The 17429-nt window shown below is 41.6% G+C and overlaps 1 long non-coding RNA gene across 1 annotated transcript; it reads left to right on the top strand.

Annotated features, from left to right (window-relative positions):
* The first annotated feature begins 4733 nt into the window (after window positions 1-4733).
* LOC123386082 lies at window positions 4734-17219 on the top strand. Its single transcript, XR_006599598.1, has 3 exons — window positions 4734-8417; window positions 8787-8914; window positions 16025-17219. It is a non-coding gene; the product is annotated as an uncharacterized LOC123386082 (long non-coding RNA).
* Window positions 17220-17429: the final 210 nt, after the last annotated feature.

Here is a 17429-nt window from a genome sequence, read left to right as displayed (position 1 = left end):
CACTGAAATTCCTGTGGGGGACCTGAATAAAGCTAAAATGAGGATAGGGGCATGTCCCTCTTTTGTTCCCATCACTCTCCCACAGGAGCTGCAGACTTGGAAAAACAACACTGTCTCTGTCTCTGCATATTCTCTCTTCCCCATAGAATGAAGATATAATTTCATCACCCCTTCCTTTAACATATCCAATTCACCACAAATGCCCAATATATAGGACTTGAGTTACTGAAGTTTTGCTGTTAAACATATTTAATCATCTTTTAAATTTCATTTTCTGAATAGATACTGTGTTGTCATGGGTCAAAACCAAAATACATAAAAAGTTATACAGTAGGGGCGCCTGGGTGGCTCAGTCGGTTGATCCACCTAACTTCAGCTCAGGTCATGATCTCACAGTTTGTGGGTTCGAGCCCCACATCAGGCGCTGTGCTGACAGCTCAGAGCCTGGAGCCTGCTTCGGATTCTGTGTCTCCCTCTCTCTGTCCTCCCCCGCCTGCACTCTGTCTCTCTCTCTCTCCCTCTCTCTCTCTCGTTCTCTCTCAAAAATAAACATTAAAAAAATTTTTTTAAGTTATACAGTAAAAATGTCTCCCTCTACCCCAACCCATGTCTCCATTAACCCAGTGTTTGTCCTCCACATGTCACTCTTCTTAACATATTCTTAGTTCCAGAGTTGTTTAATGCACCTACAAGCTAATTGCAAATATACATTCTTATATTTTGCCCTTCTTTACCAAAGCTTGACACTTTTTTGAACTTTTTTTTTTACTTACCCCCTCATTCTTTTGAACAGCTGCATAGTATTCTAGCATGTGAACGTATCACAGTATCTTTAACCAAACCTTCACTGATAGACATTTGAGTTGCTTCTAATCTTTTGTTCAAACAATGCTTATAATGATGTACATGTAATCTTGATATGATTCTGTACGATTCAATGTATAATTCTTTTACCATTTGACTCTGTACCTCAAAAACCATTTAATCTGTGGGCCAACTAATATAGGACATTTGCTAAAGGATAAATTAAGGTTAGACCATAGATCAATGACCTGAAAAAGTTATTTAATTTTATGAGTTCACTTCTGGGCATTTATCCATAAGAATGTTGGACGATATAGCAGAGTATGAGTTCATTTTAACAGAGCAGGCAGTGTATGTGTAAGCTTTGCAGGTTTTGCCAAGGTCATTTGGACAAAGCAGCATTCAGGGTTCCCCTTGGGAAAAAGCTCAATCATGTTGGTACTTTTGATGACCAGTAATACTTTAATATTATTCGGTATGCTAATGCATTGTATTCAGCAGAGGTTTACAAAACAGGGAAGGATCAGCATGGATATCTGCATCCAGAGCACCAAAGTCCTCTGGAGAAGGGCGTAATGCATCAGTGTGAAGCCCTGCTCATTCCGGAGGCTGAGAGGTCAGATGGGGGTTTTCTGACTGCTCCCTGGTACAGAACAGAATTCTGTGTGGGATGCCATATGGTGATCCTGTACGAACTTGGTGCTATGGAAGCTGGTGTTCCATTGGGCCAGAGGGAGACGGCATCCAGCTGCCCCTTCACATGTGCCTGGTTGTCAGGGTTGCCTAGTGAGAAGAGCCCTTAGGCATGGCATGCGCTACATCTGCTGGAGGGCAGTGACGAGTTGGAAAGAACCAACAGAACTACTAGAACCTACTCAAAAGGCTTGTAAGAGCTGATTTCCTCAAAGGTGGAGGTGGAGGGGAGCAGCGTGGGTAGGGTCTTATGAAGCTGCTCAGCCTAAATAATGTCTGGGCTTAAGACCAAACCTGTAAGACCAGACGCATTTCCCCTCGGGAAGGATGGACCTCCAGGCCCTCCTGAGGTAGACCCAACCAAGGGCACTCCACGAGGCCACGGCCCCCTCTGCCAGACCTTGTCTGCGGGGCCTAGAGACCTAAACTCATTTAGAGGAGCAAGTTGCTCTATCCCCTTTATCTCTTCACATGTATAGTTTATAGTTTCCAGTTTGCAGACCTTTTTCCGATTTAAGAAAATAAACCAAAAGAAAAAGACAGAGATAAAATTAGAGGTCTAAATTAGAGGGAACTATTGCTGAAGAATATAGGTTATGGATAGTTTTCACAAACCTTGACTTTATTTTGAACTTTAGCCCTCAGAACCCTTTCTGAGTTTCTGGCAATGGTATCATATGTACTTTGCAGATTTCTGGAACTCTCTCCAATGCACCCCACCTCTTCCCATCTCACCAGTCATCAGTTTGGAAACCCTAAAGCGGATGAACTACTCTGTTACATTTCTGATACTTATTAGGTAAAGTTTTAAAGTTATTATTTTGCTGTTTCCATGTGTGTTTGTTTATTTCCTGCCACAAGTTTCCAACAAGCATTTACCAGGCAGGCCCAGTTCCAGTCACTTGGGGATACACCAGCGAGCAAAATTAGTACATGATTAGTACAAAATCATGTCTCCACACTGGACAATGGAATAGTAGATGCAGATTCCGTGTGATTAACAGTTGAACGTGGGTCATTTTAATACATTTACTTCCAGTCCTCCTCGGATTCAAATATGGTCCTGAGAGAAAGATGAGCCCTCCTGTTGACGGTTTTCATTTTTCTTCTTTCTTCTTCAACTTTCTCAGACATTTCCATGACCTTCCCTCATCTCTCTCTCTCACTCTCTTTCTCTCTCTCTCTCTCTTTCTCTGCCTCCCCCTCTACCCCCACCCCCACACACCTATCTTTGTGAACCTCCTACTTGAAAACACATGAAATTTAGTGCTTAATTAAAAACTTGTATTATGGGGGCTCCTGGGTGGCTCAGTTGGTTAAGCATCTGACTTGTGATTTCGGCTCAGATCATGATCTCACAGTCATGTGATCGAGCCCCATCAGGCTCTACGCCCAGTGTGGAGAATCTTAAGATGCTCTCTCTCCCTCTCCCTCTGCCATTCCCCCCTCTCGCAGGTACACGCATGCACCTGCTCTCTCTCTCTCTCTCAAAAAAAATTGTGTTATGACAATATTTGTATGTTTCAGTCAGTTACCTATTGCTGTATAACAAACAACCCCAAATTTAGTGGCTTAAAACAATAGCCATTTTATTTACCCATGATTCTGTGGATCAGGAATTTGGGCTGGACTTAGCTGAGTGGCCCTTGCATTTCATATGACATTGCCTGGATGCCCTTATGTGGCTGCATTCAGCTGGGAGTTTGACTGGGGCTGGAGTATTGAAGGTGTCTTCAGGCATCTCTCTGCTGGTCTCTGTCCAGCCATGATGGAGCTTCTTAGATGGCAGCTGGCTTCCAAGATAGAGACGCAGCCTTGGAAATTATATAGCATCACTTGTGTCACATTTTATTGGTCAAAACAGATCCCAGAACCAGTGCAGATTAAAGAGGAGAGGAAACACGCTCCACCTCCCCCAATTACTGGGGAGTGCCAAGGTCACAGTGCAGAAGAGCATGTAGGATGGGAGATACTACTGCAGCATCTTTGGAAACATGAGCTACCACACTTATAGACCTGTTTTGTGTTAGCTGACAATTCATTATAAGTCCCAGTTCTGGGCAGTCGTAATGAATCTAGCATTAGTTGATTTTCTTCCTGTATGTCTGCCTGCTTCTTATTAATCAGCACTTTAGCTGTAAAGGATGTTTTGAATTATAATCCCGAGTTCCATGTGTATCAGTCAGTATTTTCAGTTCCAAGGCACAAGAAGCAATTCTGACTCAAAGAGAAAGGAATTTTCATTGGCTTTGTCGAGTTGTTTACTGAAAACAGGAAGGTTGGAGAACTAGACACAGAACAGGGGCAAGACCTGTGAGAGTCTGGCGGGAAAGCATATCCCCAGTGGCACCACGAGGACACTCTGCTCAGGGCATAGCCGCTGGCACTGCAGACACGAGGCTGCGGTGCTCTCAGAACCACTGGGCCTGGGCCTGAGGCTTTAATTCTTTCCTTTGTGGTTCTAAGTCCTAAACAGGAACAGCCAATTGTCCAAGTCTACTCGCCCCATGTTTGACCAGGAAGTGGGGAGAGGGTCCCTTCCTCTGTAAAGGTTGGGGCTCAGGGTAATCTGCCGCCTACCTAGACTTAGATGACGGAGTGTTCTCCACAAATACAAAGAGCTACCCAGGACTGAACATCCCGTGGTCATTGCTGAAAGTAGTAAAGTGTCCTGATCTGGCCCCTGCTACCTCTCTGACCTCAACTCCTATTCACTCCACAGTAGCCTCAATGTGAAACACCAACCAGGTACACGCTGTCTTGGGGCATTTGTACGTGCAGTTTTCACATGGGAAATGCTCATCCCCAAATACCTGCATGACTCTCTCACACCTTACTCAAGTCTGCCAATAGCCATTTTATCTAAAAGTGTAAGTCCTCACCCCACACTTTCTATTCTATGGGGCAAGGATTTTAGGCTGCTGTGTTCAGTGTTGTAGCTCCAACATCTAGAACTGCACCTAGAAAACAGTAAATGTTCGATAAATACGTCTTCAATAAATGAATACATGACCCCCTTGGAATCCCTTTCAAACACATTTGTTATGTGGTTGACAATGGTTCCTCTTAGAATTTAATCCTCCTACCAATATACCTGCCTGGAATATGGTTTCCTCATTTTAAATTGTTATGTAAGACAAATGAAAGTTTGGGATAGGTTAAAAAATTGTTTAATTTATTGTTCCCTTTCCTTCCACCAGGTTTATCCCTGCCTAAAAGGAAATTAGGTGAGTCAGACAGGATCATTTATTCTAAAACCATACCTTATGCTTTATTCTCCTCTCAGCATTTCTAAATTGATATTTTGCTGATTTATTGTACTACTTTTCAGGGTATTGCTGCTGGGTTAATAATTTTCGAGGTCATCCCTTTCATTCTTCATTCAGAAAGACATGAAGTTGGCCTTTTTCCAGTTTTCAGGAATGTATTAGTCCTTGGGAGCTGCCACTAACAAGGCAGCCTGTCAGTGACCTGAACTGATTCACGGTGTATCCCAGAAGGCAAAACATGAGGCCTTGTAGATTTGAATGCATCGATAGCATTCAGATAATCATGAGTGAGTCAAAAAAGATTACTGGGAATCTACTGAATGCAAAGTTTGCGCTGGATCTTCCCTTTCTGTGGTCTGATGATCTACTTTCTCGTTAGCCAGTGTGACGTCAATGGAGGAGTTAATCAAGCTCTCCCATTTGCACAGCTTGGGAAAACAGGAGGCAAAAAGGGAGAGGATCCAGCAGGCTTTAACACTTGCTTCATGACGCTTCACGTTTGTGTCCCTAGCAGGGAGCCAGTGTCTGTGGCCTGTTTCAGATGATAATGTATCTCACTGGGTGTATCAGTACTGGTAAAGATGACCTCTCACTCACTCCTTCATTCCCCCAACCATCCATTCATTCATGGACAGCATACTAAGCCCCTACTCCGCATCAGGCATTGGGGTTATAACAGTGAAGAAAACAAAGTTCCAGGTCTCAGGAAGCTTGTGACTAATTGTACCACCTAGTTTTTATAATTCTTGCTTTCATAACTATAAATATATACAGAAGAGAATGTCGATGGCTGACACTTTTACTATTCCCTAAAAAAAGCAAAAATCCTTAGGCCAAAAATGAGCAAAAGGGAGAAAGGGGGGTTCAGGCCCAATTCTTATTCATATTCCTAACCAGTGGCATCCCGACATATTGAGAAGAAGTGAATGATGACATTCCACCTGCCCACTCACTCCAAGCCTCTGTCACACCATAACACTGCCTCCTTGTTCTGTGTCTTCCCCTAATAGTGTCACCCTGCTGTCCTGGGATATATGCCGTGGGCAGGTGCTCAAGCACTATAACTATTGTAACATCTGGGGCACCATTACCCCAGAAATTCAATCTTTTACATGTAAAACAGAAAATATTTGTAAACCATTTCCTCTTACCATTCTCATCTTGCTCATTTGGTGTGTCCCTTTGGGTCTCCGGCTTTGGAGCTACTTCTTTTCCATCTATCATTTGCCCCTGAGAAGCTCTGCCTACAAGTCTCAGGCGTTCACCCCAGATATTTTGATAGAGTTTGCATTCAGTAAATATCAAGCACAAAGAATGTGAGAGGCAAGGTATTTTCCAGCACAGGTAGTGAGCAAACATTAAAGCAACTTCTGAGAATCTGGATACGAGGGATAAAAATCATGATCTATGGTGCACGGCCATTTGTTGTAGATCTTCAATTCAGTGCAACAAACATTCTCTTTGGACACCTGCTTAAAGTTTATTTATTTTGAATGAAAGAGAGAGCTAGCAGAAGAGGGGCAGAGAGAGAGAGGGAGAGAAAGAATCCCAAGCAGGCTACACACTATCAGTACAGAGCTTGACACAGGGTTCAAACTCACCGAACTGTGAGACCATGACCTGAGCCATAGTCAAGAGTTGGACACTTAACCGACTGAGCCACTCAGGCGCCCCCTCTTTGGACACTTTGTTTCCTTGACTCCACACACTCCAGCTTTTCTTCTCACTCTCTGGCTTCTTCTCAGTCTGTCTTGTGAGCTCTTCTCCATCAGACCTCTTTGTTGGAGGTCATGGCTCACTGTTGAGCAAGCATCTCTTCTCCATCTAGCCACATTTTCTCCCTAGGTGATCTCACCACACCTTGTCTTTAATTACTGCATATAATTTTAATTTAGTTACTTTATATATTTATTAATTTAATTACTACATATATGGGAAGGAAGGCAGGAGGGACAGAAAGAGGGAGACAGGGAGAGTCTATTTAATTACTGTGTATATATTACTTTAATTACTATATAGAGAAAGTGAGAGATGGGGAGAGTAGAGAGGGAGAAAGAAGAGAGAAGGTATATAAATATAGCACAGTGACTCACGATTGCAGTTTCAGCCCAGCTCTCTCCTCTGAAATACAGATCCATGTACTCAATGCTTTAACATCTCTCCTTGGATATTTCAAAAGCATTACAGACTCAGCATGTCAAACTGAATTCATAGTCTCTCTCAAAATTTGATCTTTCATTGTTCCTGCTATCTTTGAGTGGTGCCTCCCATTCATTTGCTTGGTGATGCAAGCTGAAAATCCAGGAGTTATGTTGACACTTCAGTCTCTCTTCTTGCCCACATCCAATCCAGCACCAAGTTTTGACAAGTTTGCCTCCTAAATATCCTTCAAGTCTGCCCACTTCTTTTCTCCTCCCATCATTTTAATCCACGCAGAGAGCATAAAACCTCTGGATTTGATTCCTGCTAATCTACCCACATCCATTTTTGTCTCCTACAATCCATTTTCCACAGAGCAGCCAAAGAGGTCATTCAGAAGGCAAAGTTCTTGAATGGCATTTCCGCTGCTCGGAGGATACATGTGTCCCCGTCTACCTATATCAGCCTCATCTGATCTATATTCCTCCTCATTCTCTCTGTCCAGCTCCCCAGCCTTCCTTCCAGTTCTCTTCTCTGCATGTCCTTCAACCTAGGAATCTTGACCATATCTTCTTGGAGTTTACTCTGATTCATGCCTCAGATCTTGACTCTGTCTTCCCCAGTACTTACCACAAAAGTATTTGTTAAGTGATATTGAGGCTTGAAGAGGGGTACTCATAAGTGGGTCTTCTGTTTTCCCTTCCTGGGTTTATAGCCAGTGGAGAGAGAAGATAGGGATGAAAAAAAAAAATCAGATGGAGATAAAAATATCAGTTTTATGATCACTAGAGATGTTGAAACTGAGGTTTGCATGTGAGCAACATTGGTAACCCCAACACAAAACCCCAAATCAGGCAGCCTCACTTCCCCTAGTCTTTGCTCAATACACATGCCCATGGAACAAGTCTCTCACAGAACTCACCTCCAAGAGGAAGAATGGAGTGTGGATCCAAGAGAGGAGAGGAGAACGAGGCCCGGCTATGCACCACCACCACCCTCAAGATCCTCTCCCAGACTTACCATCCAGGTAACCCACTCCACCTCTGTGGTCAGAATGAGGGGTGTGGGAAGAGGCCAAGTGTGCTGGGAACGTCCTTCCTCATAGAAACCAGAGGAGTGGATGGGGTGCCTGGGTGGCTCAGTCACTTGAGCGTCCAACTCTTGATTTCAGCTCAGGTCATGACCCCAGGGTCATGGGATCAAGCCCTACATCGGCTCCATGCTGACCTTGGAGCCTGCCTAAGGTTCTCTCTCTCTCTCTCTCTCTCTCTCTCTCTCTCTCTCTCCCCTTTTCCTCTCTCTCCTCTCTCTCTCTAAAAGAAGAAAGAAAGAAAGAAGAAAGAAAGAAAGAAAGAAAGAAAGAAAGAAAGAAAGAAAGAAAGAAAGAAAGAAAGAGTAAAAAAAGAAACCAGAGGAGTGGATAAGAAGCAATTTTCCCCTAACAAGTCAATAGGAAGTTGGACATGACTGAATGAATGAGTGAACAAACATTGACTACACATCTAAAAAGTGGTAGGCACAGTGCTACATACTGGAGATACAAAAATAAATAAAGATATCTAACATTTGTGGAACATATACCATATGCCTAACTCTCTTTTAAGTGCTTTGTCTGTATTTGTTTATTTAATTAATATTAAATGAATTAATATTTATATATTTATAGTATAATTGAATTTCTTTAACCTATTTAATTTAATGTAATTTAATATAATTTCATGTACTTATATATTATGTTTCATAATTATAGGATATATAGTAAATATAAAAATAATTTAACATTTATTAATAGTTGCAATGTATTGATAGATTTAGTCCCCATAGCAACTCTCTGAGGTAGGAACTGTATTTCCCCCCTACCTTCCTCTTTCTGCACCACAGGAGGAGGCCTGACTGGTGTGATGGTGAGTTTTGAAGGCATTGTGCATCCCTGCCTCGGCCACTTCTCTCTTCTCCTGCCTCTGCCTGCCTGCAGAGAGGATGTATTCTCCTTCACTCTGCCTTGCACGGTAAGCTCAGCAGTGTAGGCCTACAGCTTTGTGGACCTCATTTGTTTTCTAAGTCAAAAAAAAAAAAAAAAATCCCAACAGATTTAATCAAAATTTCAGAGTGTGCTCACATTGAGTAAAAATCTCACAGAGCATTAGTTGAACATGATTCTGTAAGGTTAGGCCATAAATAAAAAATCACCTTTCCTCTGCATTATTTAGATCTTTGGTAAACAGCATTATATCTAGTTTTGACAACTATACTCTGAAAAAAAATGTAGCCAATGTGCTTAAGGTTCTAAGAAAAGTGACAAAATGATCATCAAATCAATAGATAATAAATTACTGTGATGAAAGTTTAAATTCAGGTTGTTAACTCATAGAAGAAAAGGTTGAGAAATTCTTTGCCCCTTACAAGTAAGTGAAGTGTTTCAATAAGTAGGATGGTCCCTATGTCCACAAGAAAAAATAAACAGATGAGTTTGGTTTTAGAAATTTTCATTTTTAAAACTACAGAGGGGAGCCTGGGTGGCTCAGTTGGTTAAGCATCCAACTTTGGCTAAGGTCATGATCTCACGGTTTGTGAGTTTGAGCCCCGCATCAGAGCCCCTGTGCTGACAGCTCAGAGCCTGGAGCCTGCTTCGGATTCTGGGTCTCCCTCTCTGTCTCTGCCCCTTCCCTACTCACGCTCTGTCTGTCTCTCTCTCCCTCTCTCAAAAATAAAATAAAAAACGTAAAAAAAGAATTATAAAACTACAGAAAATTGCAACCAATACAACAAAACCATATTCCTACCGCTGCAAATTAGCAACAATTACCATTTTGTCTCATTTTGTTTGCATTCTTTAAAAAAAAAAGTCCGAGTGCATGATAGAAATGAGAATAATATCAAAGGGCTTACAGAAAAAAAAAAAAAAAAGTAGGTCCTCTACCCCCAGACCCCTGATCTTCTCTCCCAGAGGCAACCCTACTACAGATTTCTTGTATTTCCTTAAAAAGATATTCTACACACGTATAAACATATATATAAATGTATTCTCTTTTTTTCCCCACAAATGGAAGCTCGTGATGCTTTGCTTTTCTCAATTACTGTATCTTGGAGACCGTTGAGACAGGAGAGTTTAAGTCGAACATGAGAAAATACTTTTTAGCTGTCATGATGGTAAAATTCTGGAGTGGGTCACTGCAATTGATATTAGTTTCAGCTCTCTCAAGCCACTTCTGTCACCAAACAGGTTGAGGTTTGAACCTGTTCAAACCTGAGGCTTGAAATGGAGATTAGTATGCAGGGATTTTATTAAGAAGTGCTCTTGGGATCAGTACCTTTGGAAAGGAAGGGAAGGGGGAAAATAAAAAGCATTTCTGCCCATTTCTGGGCAGAGAGAAAGTTTGGGCTGCAATGCAGTCTCAACAGAGGCCTCATGAACCCTGGAGGACGTGACACTGGAGCGACCCTTGAGCGACCCTTCCGAGTTATGCTGCGTCACGAAGGCATCCAGGCCTTCATGCCTCTGCTTCAGTCAGTCATAGGATACAGATGGCCCTGAGGGGGTGTGACCTTGGGCTACACAGTTTCTTCAGCCAAGATAATTTCCAGAGAAGATGAACAGCTAAGGGCTATATGCCAGTGGCACTCCAAAACTATGAAGGAATAAGTTCTTTATCTCTGAAGAGGGATCTAGACAAAGCATTGCAGTATCCACTACCAAAAAAAAAAAAAAAAAAAAATCCTTGTTTTTCGGACTATATGCTATAATATTTAGGACTGAAATTTCATGATGTATACAGTTAACTTTCAAATGGTTCAGGGAAGTGTGTTTGTGGAAGTGTAAGAAAGGGAAAGAGACAAAGCAAACTTACAAGTGCTAACAATCAGTGAGCCTAAGTAAAGGATACATGGTGCTCACAGTATTGTTCTTGTAGTTTACCTATGGCCCTGGTGACACAGTAAGAAATTGGAACTGGAACCCAAATGTTGGATGTTGTGACTTGTTAAAGGCATACTTTGTAACTATCTAAGCATAAGCCAAGGTTTAGCATGACATGATTAGGGGTACAAAAAACTTTGTGAGCCCCTACTAAAGTCTTCTCCCAACTTACAGGACCTCCTTCTGGGCAGGAGGAATCCTTCCATCAACCCAAAAGGATAGTGGGGAGATTTGAGAAGCCATGCTCTCTGCACATCACTGTAAAGAAAAAGTATCCAAGTATTATCTAACAAGACCACATAACAAGTCTGATTCTCTAGCAAATGCAATGTTTGATTTACTGTTTACTGTTAATTAGGACCTAAACTCAGTAAAGGTAAATATTGCCTTACAGAAAATCGATAGTGAGTAAGATAATTTCAAAGGTCATGCTTTTACTACCCTGTAGGACATTTACCAGTTTTGTGTCAAATTTTGCCATCTTACTCCAACATTCTGTTTTTCACCAATCCAATATATCACCTTCTTAGATCCTCTTTAGATCACTTTACCATCCTGCTGTTTCCTTCATTAACAAGTTAAATAAATTTCTGGCATGTATTCACTGTATGTTTATATGAAAGTCATTTTTTAAAATGTTTATTTATTTATTCTGGGTGGGGGGAGGGAGAGAGAGAGGGAGAGAGAATCACAAGCAGGCTCCACACTGCCAACACAGAACCTGATGCAGGGCTCAAACTCACAAACTGTGAGATCATGACTGAGCTGAAACCAAGAGTCAGACACTTAACTGACTGAGCCACCCAGGTGCCCCTGTATGAAAGTTATTTTTGAAAATTATTTTAAAAGTAAAAAGAAAATTATACTGTTACCTCCCACCAGAGTGCTAGCTTCTAGTATCCTCTGTAAAAATGTGTTCCTTTTTTAAAATGTTTATTTATTTATTTTGAGGGGAGGGGCAGAGAGAGAGGGAGAGAGAGAATCCCAAGCAGGCTCCTCATTGTCAGCACAGAGCCCAACATGGGGCTCAATCTCACAAACCGTGAGATCATGACCTGAGCTGAAATCAAGAGTCGGACGCTAAACTGACTCAGCCACCCAGGTGCCCCTAAAATGTGTTCCTTTTGTTTATCACCATAAATTCTAACTTGTATTAAAATTGACAGATCAGAATGCTCTTCTATGCCAAGCCTCCAGCCCTGTCTTCCATAGGACTCTTTGATGGAGTTTTCTGTGGCTTGCTATCGACAGCATTCTCCTTGAAACATAGAGCTTATCCTTCTCCCTCATGTACTTTTTAGGGGGCTTAGGACTCCATTAGGCCTGCAGAAAAATCCACAGAGCCAGTAGAATCACCTGGCTCTGTTTTCATGTTTTATTACATGAAAACAAAATATCTAAAACTACAAGGCAAGAAAGCAACATCAGAGTGAGTTATATAGGAGAAAAAGAGTTGCCATGTAGCTGTAAGCAGAAGTCAGGTTGTATTGTTATGTTCATCCATCATCCACCCTGACTGGGCTGAGCTTTGTTCCGATTGCCCTGTGCCCCTGCCATGCCAGCCATTAAATATTTTGAATATTAGGGGCGCCTGGGTGGCTCAGTTGGTTGAGTGGCTGACTTCGGCTCAGGTCATGATCTCGTGGTCCATGAGTTCGAGCCCCGCGTCGGGCTCTGTGCTGGCAGCTCGGAGCCTGGAGCCTGTTTTGGATTCTGTGTCTCCCTCTCTCTCTGCTCCTCCCCTGCTTGTGCTCTATCTCTCTCTGTCTCTCAAAAATAAATAAATGTTAAAAAAAATTTAAAAAAATATTTTGAATATTACCCTTGAGTTAATACAGCTATAATAAGGTTAATATTTTTTTTTTAACTTTGTTTATTTTGAAAGAGAGAGAGAATGTGAGCAAGGGAGGGTCAGAGAGAGAAGGAGAAAGAGAGAATCCCAAGCAGGCTCTGTGCTGTCAGCACAAAGCCTGATGTGGGGCTCGAATTCATAAACCATGAGATCATGACCTGAGCTGAAACCAAGAGTCAGACGCTTAACTAACTGAGCCACCCAGGTGCCCCGGTTATTATTATGTTTGTAATCATTTAAAATCACAGCATGTTAGAGTCCAGATGTGTTACCTTCTTTAAAAAATAAGAATGAACTTATAAGAAGTGCCTAAAATAGTCAAATTCATAGAGACAGAAAGTAAAATAGTATTTACCAGGGACTGTGGTTGGGGAGAAGGAGGAGTTAGTATTTAATGGATACAGAGTTTCAGTCTGGGAAGATGAGAAAGTTCTGGAGACAGATGGTAATGGTGGAGGCACAACAGTGCGAATGTACTTAATGCTACTAAATTGTAAATTAGCTAAATTTAAATTAGCTAAAATGGTAAATTTTATGTTATATGTGTTTTACCACAAAAAAAGTCACTATAAAGAATTTTCAACTTAAAAATAGAATGAGACCACAGGTAGAAAATAAGTTCAAGGAGATAATAAAAAGATAGAAAAAACATAGGTGTTCAGAAAAACAATAAAGACAAATGGTTCAGGGTATTAATTTTTTTGAAGGACCTGGCAAATTATTGGTACACTAATACCATATTTGAAAATTTTAACTTTTCACAGAGAGGAAATAATATCCAAGAGAACAAGATGAAAATTTAAAATTTGGGTTGATTACTGGAAACACTGCCTGTCTGAGAGATAAATATTAAATTATGAAATGGTCTCCTCAGGGAAATTGTGAAAGTCATCCTCCAAAATATTAAAAATTAAATCAGATAAAACATTAGGCAGGCCTAATGTAGGAAATGATCCTGGTCTGGTTTTGGGGAGACAGACTAGAAGGCTTACTGGGGCTTTTCTATTATTTATTTAAAAGATTCTGCCAAAGAGCAAAACCCATATGCTCAGTTTCAGGCATACGCTGTGAAATTGTTATTCAGAGTTCCTGAAGAAACGAGTGTGTTTAATTAGAGGTTGGAGGTAGGGTTTGGGTCCTTTTTTGAGTGTATTAACTAGAGACCCGGACTTCCCAGATCCCACGCCACCAAGCATCCTGCATACTCAGTTGGCTTGACCACATGAAAAGAAAGAGCCAAAGGCAAAACAAAGTTCTACTTCTTTAATAGCTGAGCAAGCACTTTATATTCCCACAAGGAGGGAGGGGGTCTCGGGCTGCACTGAAGAATGTAGCTTGCACTGAAGGTTTAGGTGAGGTATCATTTCTTCATCCCAAATAGGAGAGGTCTGAGTCTCTGGAAGTCACATTGAATGAGACAAAGATGTTAAGGCTGCCCCAGGTGTGGTAACCTAACACACACACACACACACACACACACACACACACACACACACAAAATGTATATAGGTGCAAACTTTAACGTAAACTCATCCATTAATAAAACAGTCCAAATGAATAATCTGACTTAAAACTACAGAACTCTCTCTTTGGGCATGTAGGCAACAGAGATGGGCAAAGACTTTCAGGTGTGGGAGAAAGGAGGGAGTGTCCTCATCCCCATTTTTTCACAGACAAAACTAAATTATCTCAGAAATGCGAAAGTATTCGGTATGTATTTATATGTTCACCTCCGTTAGAAGTGAGAAGGCCAATGAAGCCTTCAGTTGAAAAGCCTTTATAGGCTTTGAAGATGGATGTCAAGGCATATTGTGATTTGCAAATTAAAAAATGCTATTACAAAATGAGCCTTTCCCATTGTTAGAAGGACAAATGTATTGGTTGGAGAGGAAATACGTTAAAAGGTAAATCCAGACATAATTAACAGAAAGTAGTATTATGTGGAGAATGCCAATGCCCTAAACATGGAGTGAAAAAAAAAATTGAACCTTAGGAAAGAAGAGAAGCCTGGAAGAAATGTAAAAGAAAAATGTGTTGAAATGTAGGTGACAGAAAACCTGAGAATTTTTCAGATATGCCTTCCGCAAGTTATGCATGAAATGGTACTACCCATTCATTGTTCATTCAACAAACATTTACTACGTGTCTATGTTTGTTACAGGCCCTGGGAGGTGTTGAGGATGTAACAGGTGCAATAGATAGCATTCCTTCAAGGTGGGACAGAAATCATTAGCTAAGGAATCACACAAATATGTAATTATAAACTGTGGGGAAAGCCGTGATGCAAAAGAAAAAGGCTAAAAAAAAAAAGCAGGTAACAAGGTGAACTGATCTAGCCTGGGGTAAAGGGAAAGCTTCCTTCACATGGGGTATTTGTATTATATGTCTTAGTCTGGGCCTCCCCAAAAGCAGACCTTAAGGTAAGGATTTGGGCACAAGTGACTTATTTAAGAGTTGGCTCCGGAAAGCTCTGTGAATGAGTGAGGAAGTGAGACAAGGAAAAGAAGGAAGAAAAATCATTAATGAGCAAGTAACCACTGTGGGTAACTGGGCTCAATCCTACTGGGGACTCTCGAGAGACTTTGTGGAGCATCCCTAAGAATCTCTTACTAAGGGGTACGAGGCTGGAACGTTGATCCACCAACTCCCATCCCTCCATAGTTGAAGGGCACTCCAGGGGTGTGAAATTCCCAGCACTGCAGCCTCCCCTCAGAGAGACAAAGGAAGCTCATACACTACAAGCTAGTGGTTCCCAAATATTCGTAATCACCTGGAGGACTTGATAAGACCCAGACTGTAGATGCCCACCCCAGGGTTGCTGATTCAGTAGGTCTGGGATGGGGTTGCAGAATGCATGTCTAACAGATTCCTAGGTGATGCAGATACTGCTGGTTCAGAGACTATACTTAGGAGACCATTGCCCTGTACCCACTGTGGGACAGAGCTTTAATAGTATCTGTTACATGGGGCGCCTGGGTGGTTCAGTCAGTTAAGCATCCAAATTCGGCTCGGATCATGATCTCGCAGTTTGTGAGTTCAAGCCCTGCGGTATGGCATCTGGGCAGTCCGGTCTCTAGTTAATACACTCCAAATAGGACCCAAACCTTACCACCTTACCTCCAACCTCTAATTAAACACACTCGTTTCTTCAGGACTCTGAATAACAATTTCACAGCGTATGCCTGAAACTGAGCATATGGGTTTTGCTCTTTGGCAGAATCTTTAAAGTAAATAATAGAAAAGCCCTGGTAAGCCTTCCAGCCTATCTCCTCAAAACCAGATCAGGACCATTTCCTACATTAGGTCTGCCTAATGTTTTATCTGATTTAATTTGTAATATTTAATATTTAGGGTGACACCCCTAAAAAGAGATCTTTGAATGAGAACAGAAGGAGATTCAGACAGAACCCCAAGGACTCCATCCAACAAATCATGGTTATGATGAACATAAACCAACAAATGGGTCTGAGAAGAAGCAAGGGAGGACCAGGAAAATAAGGTGTGACAGGAGACAAGGGAAGTATCACAAGGATGAAGTGATTAAGAACTGCTAAGAAATCAAATAAGGTAAGGGTTTAAAATGCCTTTCAAAGTTAGTGACATGGAGGTAATTAATGACGTGAGCCACTTTAGTGGGATGAGAGGCAGAAACAATGATGAATTGATTCAACAGTGAGAGGTAATTCATGACCCCAACATGAGCTACTTCAGTGGAATGGAAGGCAGAAACAGGGATTAAATTGGTTCATTGGTAAGGAAACGGAGACAGTGAGTATAAATACATGCTTAAAATGGTTTTGAGAAGTTTTGATAACTATGACAGGAGGACAGCAACTAAGGAGACAGTGAAGTCCAGGGTAGACTTCGTGACCTGTCCTCCATCCAACCTTTCAAATGTTGGGGAAGACATTAAAATGTTGAGCATATTTAAATGCTGATACAAAGTCTCAGCATTAAGGAGGGGGTCTGAAGCCCCCAGAGATGGATAATTGAGAATTTATGAATCCAGAATAGGAGGAAATAGAATGCAGGGCGCAGGTGGATTAACCTTTAATAAGAACACGATGTCTCCTCTGCCTAATGGCAGCAAAGGAGGAGAGGGCACCTTGTGCAGAAGCAGGCAGGGTTAAAGGTTTGGTAGCATAGGTCAAGAAGTGTCTACCCAGATGGCTTCAATGTTCAATGGCAAATAGGAGATGAAGTCATGGGAGAGGGAGGAGTAAGTCTAGTTTGGAAGGGGCTAAGGTTGACTATTCAAAGACAGTGGAGAAGAGTGGAAAATACTTTTTTTTTTTTTTTAACACTCAGAGGAAAAAACTTCATGGCTTGAATTCAAACTGATTTTCTCAAGTGGACTATTCTCTTGTGAAGATGAGGACAGTACCTATGTCCATTGATACACTTGTTTACAGCTCAAAGATCAGAGGCACCATGCTACTAAATATGCACATGGCCCTGAGAAACACATCTTTTTTTTTTAATGTGTGTTTATTTTTGAGACAGAGTGTGAGTGGAGGAGGGTCAGAGAGAGGGGGAGACAGAAGATCTGAAGCAGGCTCTGTGCTGACAGCAGAGAGCCCGATGCGGGGCTGGAACTCATGAACCATGAGATCATGACCTGAGCCGAAGTCGGACCCTGAACCGACTGAGACACCCAGGCACCCCGACATCAATATTTCTATGTGATGTTTATACTCTTGGTTCTAATGATCTCCTAGAATTTACATTTCTTGGAGGCATGGATCTGAGGTGTATG

This window comes from Felis catus, chromosome B3 (assembly GCF_018350175.1).
Source record: "Felis catus isolate Fca126 chromosome B3, F.catus_Fca126_mat1.0, whole genome shotgun sequence".
Classification (NCBI taxonomy): Eukaryota; Metazoa; Chordata; class Mammalia; order Carnivora; family Felidae; genus Felis; species Felis catus.
Note: the sequence above shows the minus strand (reverse complement) of the source record. Positions and strands in the feature narration are given on the sequence as shown.